Here is a 7,486-nt window from a genome sequence, read left to right as displayed (position 1 = left end):
AACTTTTGTTATTAACCAAACACATATACGACGATCAATTTTTCACACACATGACAAAAGAAATACGGCAAAAATGGGCAAAGGACTCAACCTTCACCTGCAAAGACGTACCCTTGTAAGCTTCACTTGATTAAAAGTAATTATAAGCCTAGTAGATGTACCCAAATTAGACAAATTATAGTGAAGTGCTAGTGATTAAACAGTACAACCTACACAACATGCGTGATTTACTTTTCTTCGCAGCCAAATTACGAGTCCATTAAGAACCTAATGCGACTGTATAACCATGATACCTATGAGATAAGCGTGCACGAAAAAACATTACTTGAACTTGATCAATAAAGCCAATAAGCACGCGGTCCTACTGGTAATGGGATTGGGAGAGACGGTAGTATAATAGGTGCATGATTCAACTCCCGCCCTCTGCCAAGAGCAGAGCAAAAATCAAATATAAGAGAGATAGAGATAGGATAGACAAAAAAATAAAAAACTTGATCAATGAAGACCAACATGATCATAGTCAATTGAATGAGCCCCACAATGAGACCCGCATGATCAATGGACATGATGATATTGGTTTAGATAGATTAATTCTATGTAATAACTTCTCGTCTACGTATCAGGTGTTTTTACTAGCAACACAATTACTACTATTCTCTATCATGATCGTTCTCTACTTCTACCTTTATGTAATTGGCTGTAACCCAAAATAAATAAGTCGGTTGTTCTCGTCGATCCTTTCAACAAAAGACATGGATCAAATGAAGAAACATCGTACCAACTGTAATGCCCATTCAAACCCTTGTCGAGCACAGCGATTAAGTTTCTAGTCAATCTTCCCCAGCAAAGACCGCCTAAAGATCATTGTAACTTCGCCCGTAATTTACAAAGAGAGAGAGAGAGAGAGAGAGTTCTGTGGACTATAAATATGAATAGAGAGAGTCAAGGAGACACCATCGAAGAGAGATGTTTACTTCAAGGTTGAAGGAATCTTTTTGCAAGGAGAGTCTTTTCGAGGTCAGCGAAAATTAGTCGAAAAGATTACATTATAATTTCACCCAAAAATTTAGAATTAAATTGATAAAATTAATAAATGTCGGTATGTGTCGCGACGCAAGAGGCAGATTAGGTATCATTTCCTCGTGGTGGACAGGTTCTCTCCAGCTATAGGCCTGTCAAAGCTCTCTCTGTAAACCTTTTGCAGCAAGTGTGGACACGGGACTCAGTATATAAAATATTTCTTCCTAATTTTCCTGTACATAGGAGGATCACCACTAATTTTGCTGGGCACGTGTCCTCCTTATTCATAATTTTTTATGTTCTAAGGGACCCCTTTTGTTCTCCAATGAGCATTCTGTTCACACTAGCGCTCTCGATCCGAGATGGCTGTTTCTGGACCATGCAATACCGAGGACGGGAAGCGAGAAACATTTTCGAATATTCAAGTGAAAGTCAAAGGAATGATTCGAGTCGCTGGCTGGATACCCTTGAAGAGCAGGGGTGCCAAAACCTCGTTTCATTGTAAGGTTTAAACACAATTGTTGGAACTAGGAGAGATTGTCCGAAAAACTCATAAATCTATTGCACTTTTATCAAATCAGTCATAATCCTTTTAATTCTATCAATTAAATCCTAAATTTTTTCACGTTTTTACCAATTGAACCTATCTAAAAATTGTTGACTTGGCACAATCGGCACGTGAAATTTTTTTATAATATTTTAATGTTTTTTTGAATTATTTATTTATTCGTTCTTTTTTTTTCTATTATTTTCTTCTGTTTTCCCTCTTTACTATTTTTCTTTTCTTCTTTTTTTCCTTTTCGTTTTTTAGGGCGGCCCTTGCCAGCCAAACTCGGGCATTCTTCGCCTGAGACCGACAAGGTCGCCGACCATCGATGAGTCCTAGCGATAGCTAGCAAAGTGAAAAGGAAAAAAGAGAAAAAGTAAAGAAGGAAAACATAAGGAAAGAAAAAAATACCTAAATAAATAATTCAGAAAATTATTAAAAATTATTCACTTCAACACTAATCATGCCACATAGGACGATTGGTATCCATGTCAGTGATTTCCAACCAAATTGTCCGAATGAACTCAATTGGCAAAACGTAAAAAAATTTTAGTACTCAACTGGAAAAATTAAAAATTTAAGATTTAATTAACAAAAGTACAATAGATTTAAGACCTTTTAGATAGTTTTCCTATCTGAACTATGTAGTATGAATTTGTACAATCTCTAGCGATGACAAGGCACGCACCCTTTTTGTGGGGGAAAATTGTCAAAAAGTTTCTAAACCTTTCGCACTTTTGCCAATTTAGTCATAAACCTTTTAAGTTTGTTAATTCGGTCCTAAAACTTTTCATATTTTTCCAATTCAATCATATTAGTCAGAATCTCTAATGTGGACGCTAGCCTTTTTACTTGACACTATCGGCATTGATGTGGATAAAATTTAATATTTTTTGAATTTTTATAAATTTTAACTTTAATTTTAAAAAAAAATCTTTTGAGACCAACTAGTTGTTGAGGACCAGCGACCACCGCTGGCTCCTAGGTGAGAGCTAGCAAGGGCCGGCGACTATAAACGTATTCACGTCGTTGATAATTCGAATAGATTCATAAGCAAGACCTACTGATACGTTTTAAGTTTAAAATTGTTAGATAGGGGTCCTTTCCTATTCCTTTTGTGTCCTAGTGTTAAAACCCAAAAATACTTGTTGTTTTCCTGATGCTTTCTCATGTTTTTTTAATTATTTATAAAACCCTCTTTTAAAAGTATTTTAATAATATTTTCCGCGATGTTAGTCTTAATCTATGAGTAGGACTTGCTTGGACACCAATCTATGCATCGACAATGTGCAAATTATCTATAAAGAAAAGAAAAAATATAATCAAAAAATTATTCAAAATTGTCCATGTCAACGTCGGTGACACGTAGAACGCCCGACGCTCACATCAACAATTTCCTATCAATTGGACCGAATTGAAAGAAGGTAAAAAGATTTAGGACTGAGTCGATAAATTTAAAATGTTTAGAACTGAATTTGTAAAAGTGCGAAAGATTGAGGACTTTTTTGATAATTTTTTTTGCCTTTTGAGGTGTCTAAACATGGTTTTGGTATGGAAAAGCAGGAGTAGTTTTTGCTTTTTTAAGCCCTTTTCCCCTTCTCTTTCGGTAGACAAATTTTGCATGATTGCACAAATTAATTATTGCTTTGATGTGTACACACTGGACCACGTCAAAAAAGGAAATGGGCATTCCACTTTGATGGCCCATATCCATCGGATTAGTCACAGAGCGGGCGTCAGATACTATGGCCATAGACATCACTCACATATAAATCAAACTAAAAATCTCTCTGTCTCTCTCTCAACTTGAGACTTCTTCTACCCATGAAGGACGTAAAACACAGTGTCCATAATTAATTTCTTTCTTTTCTGTTCTTATGCTAAATAATTGCTCGGAGAAAAAACAAACAAGCAATGCCCATTATTAATTCACAAGTAATGGATATTATCCCCATGTGTTTTTGAGTCATTAGTTAAATAAAAAATTGAAAATACAATCGAAATTCGTAACATGTAATTATTACCTAATTGCTTTAGAGCATACATCTAACATGCCTAGATTTGGCAAGGAGAATGGCCTAAGGATTGGGGAATAAAACTATAGAAAAAAAAATAGAAATTCAAAAAATTATCAAAATATTGTTGAAAAATGTCCATATCAATGCCGGCCAACCAAATGGAATGAATTGGCAAAAAATAGTTTATGACTGAATTGGTATAATTGCAATAGATTTAGGATTTTTTTTTTATAATTCTCCCGATAAACATAGGTGGTGCCCATTATTATAACACATCAATTTGAGACTTCTTCTACCCACGAAGGAAGTAAAACACGGTTATAAAATAATTCACAAGCACTAGATATTATTCGAATGTTCTTTTGGGTCATTTAGCCTTCCGATTGACTGGTTTAAAGTATTCCTCCAGAACTTCCAAGTCTTTGATCCAGCTACGTTGCAATTGCGTGATGGATGTCATTGAATTTACAAGGAAGGCGTCGATAAACTTAAAAGGTTAATATACAGTAAATGTCAACATGAACCCAAAAATAAAAAGTAACGTGGAATAATTTGAAGCACCGTCCCGACTCTACTGCTTTCCAGTTACATGGTATTGAAAAGTTGAGACAACTACAAATCTACTCGTACATATTATTAATGAGTTACTAAAGGATTGAAAATGGGGGCATTTCACCTGCAAATCTACGGAAATTCCCATCTGTTGACGGGTAACTTCAGGAAACTTTCCTAATCACCTTTATTCATCGACCCTCTCATTCTACCACATATGCCGTAACCAATTTTTCTAAAGTCTTGTCATACCTTTGTCCATGTCGGATGAAAGGAAGAATGTCTGGTTCCATCGAATCCAAGAGGACAACACTTCAGCGCTTTCTCCGAAATGCCACAGGAAACAAAAGACAAACGAAATTATATGCAAGCACCGAAAGATAGCACATGGACTTGGTAAAATGTACATCAGCATTATCATAGTTATTGAATGTATAGGCCCCATAGTGAGGCCCGTACGATGAATCATTATAATGATAATGATGTACACAGATGAAGTCTAACTTATCAGCCAATGCATTTAGCGCTTTTATTAGCGATATAATTACTATTTTTCTTTATCATTATACCGATATTTCTCTACTTTTACCTCTTTTCGGTTTGGTTGTAATTTTAGTGAGACTCCACTAATGAATGTGCTGGTGGTGCAAGTCCATCCTTCCTTTCGACAAACTCGTGGATCAAAATGCCATAGTAAACAAAAGACAAACGAAATTATATACAAGCACCGAAAGATATCACATGGACTTGGTAAAATGTACATCAGCATGATCATAGTCATTGAATGTATAGGCCCCATAGTGAGGCCCATACGATGAATCGTTATAATGATAATGATGTACACAGACGAAGTCTAACTTAACGGCCAATGCATTTGGCGCTTTTTTTAGCGATATAATTACTATTTTTCTTTATCATTATACCGATATTTCTGTACTTTTGCCTCTTTTCGGTTTGGTTGTAATTTTAGTGAGACCCCACTAATGAATGTGCTGGTGGTGCAAGTCCATCCTTCCTTTCGGCAGAGTCATGGGTCGAATTAAGAAACTTGGCACGTACTCTAACACCAATTCAAACCCCTTGCCGAACACGGTGATTGAATCTTTAGTTCCCAATCAAAGACCGTCTCAAAGATCAATGTAACTTCCCCTGTAATTTACATATATAGAGAGAGAGAGAGAGAGAGAGAGAGAGAGCTGAGGACTATAAATATGAAGAGAGAGGGTTAAGGAGAGACCATTGAAGAGCTAAACTCGAATTGAGGTTGGGGAGTCTTGTCGCAAGGGGAGACGGCACATGCATGCCTTTTGGTATTACAAGTCATGGTGTGGCAAGTGCCGTCTGTTCTTGCGACAAGATGCCCTACTACCTCTCTCTCCCTCTCTCTCCATAATCACATCCTTATTTGTGCTTATCGTGGCTCCTAACTCCTACTCTCAATTGTCACTAGTACTCTTGCGAAAATTTGATTCATATATTCCTATTAATTCCTTCTTGTCTAAATCACTCAAATACCAATTCAACGAGTGTCGTCAGTTTTTACGGTTCCTTCCGTGTCTGCAGTCCTAATACTGATTTCCTTTTCTTGGTTCTTATGTCAGGTGGTGATGAAGGGATAGTGAGACTCGAAACTCGATGCCTCCCATCAAGGAAGTGATTGCACGTTTGGGACGAGAGATCAACAAATGACGGCGTCCCCTACTTAGTTTAAGCTATTAGGAGCAACGCCATCTAATCTTTGGCGGACCTAGCGGTGGAAAGCATAGAAAAAATTTTACAAGGAAAAGGTTAATTGTGCCTTTCTTTCTTTCTTTTTTCATTTGCTACCATGTATTTCCCTTGCGAAGCGAATATTCTGTTTCAAAAGTGTTCATGTTTACTCTCTCTCTCTCTTATATATATATAGTTTATTTCAATTATGATGTCACATGGCCACATATAAAACTTCAGTCACGATGATGGTGATACAAAAGCCTTTCGCCCCTTGTGTTACAGGCATGGGGATGGGGCGTTTTGTACTCAATCCATAGGGATTAATCGAGCCATAAAGTTTAAATGCTCCGAATTTTTCAAAAAGTGAACAAATCGAAAAAAGTTCGAGTTTTAGAGTAGCAACAAATTTCGAATATCAATAACCGTATTGAACGGTGCTTCTTCAAACAGGCGGCTTGTCTCTAAGAAATTCATTACCCACTATGTACAGCCAATCCATACAGATGGAGAATAAACATGTCTATCTACAAATTATGTCATCAGACTACAGCCGAATTCTCGTCGGCGGTGAAGTTGGGGGTGATCGACGATGGAAATTTCAGGAGCCAAATACGATACAAATCAAACTTGTAAGGGCAAAAGGAAATTAGGTGTGAATCGGCATGGAAAAAGAAGAAACCCAGAAAGAGAAATTCGGGGCACTCATCACCTACATAACCATGATGAACATATCTCTTCTCAAAAGCTCATTGGTAACCTATTCTTACTTCCGACACAAAAATATAAAAAAAAAACAAAAACTTGTTCTTTCTTACCGTCTCGCGGGTAAATAGAGGTGTCCATGCGGCATGTATCTATTGGGAGAAAGTGAGAGGAAGTGTGCGACCACAAATAAATATTAAATAATTAAGAGATGTACAACAATGGAGCGAATTTACGAGATTTGACAGTTTGCTTACATTCTCAAGTCAATGAGTCGTGTCCTTAGTTGTTCCGTGAGAGTAGGATCACTGCCAATTGTTCTAAATGTTTTTAGGCTTAATTGTTCAAAAAGCTTAAACTATTAGATGAATAAGTAATTTAATGTTTAAATATTCTACCATGATCAAGAGCATTTACATGAGAGAATTAAGAAAAAGCTGTCTCACCAAACAAGAACACACACCCTCTCTCTCTCTCTCTCAAAAAGAGGTTCAACAACATTAGGTGGGCTTTTAGTCAAAAAGTAAATGGTTCAATTTTGATTAAAAATTTGCCACCAATTGGCTAAACCAAATGAAAGCACGCCCCATCAAGCTCTACAACCATTTCGATTTTTGGCAATTTGTGTCCACGTCGAATTGAGACCAATTTAAGATATATTACATGGATTTTATTCCTGTATTTTTTTTTTATATTGCTCGCTCGCTCACACGTCTCCATCCCCCGACCTCATTGAGAAGGTGGGAAATCGAACTCCCAACCCTCTCCATTCGCAAGTGGGAAAAGTTGCCACTAGAGCAACATCCAGTGATTTATTTCATGTCATGATTGACTAGTCAATAAAGGGGAATCAAATTCCCCAGTCCCCACCTCCCCTTTCCATCGAGGGAGATTTTTCTTTCATAAATCAGTTTGATTTTTTTAAGAAACAGTT

Source organism: Rhodamnia argentea, chromosome 11 (assembly GCF_020921035.1).
Source record: "Rhodamnia argentea isolate NSW1041297 chromosome 11, ASM2092103v1, whole genome shotgun sequence".
NCBI classification, from domain to species: Eukaryota; Viridiplantae; Streptophyta; class Magnoliopsida; order Myrtales; family Myrtaceae; genus Rhodamnia; species Rhodamnia argentea.
This window is presented reverse-complemented; position numbering follows the sequence as displayed.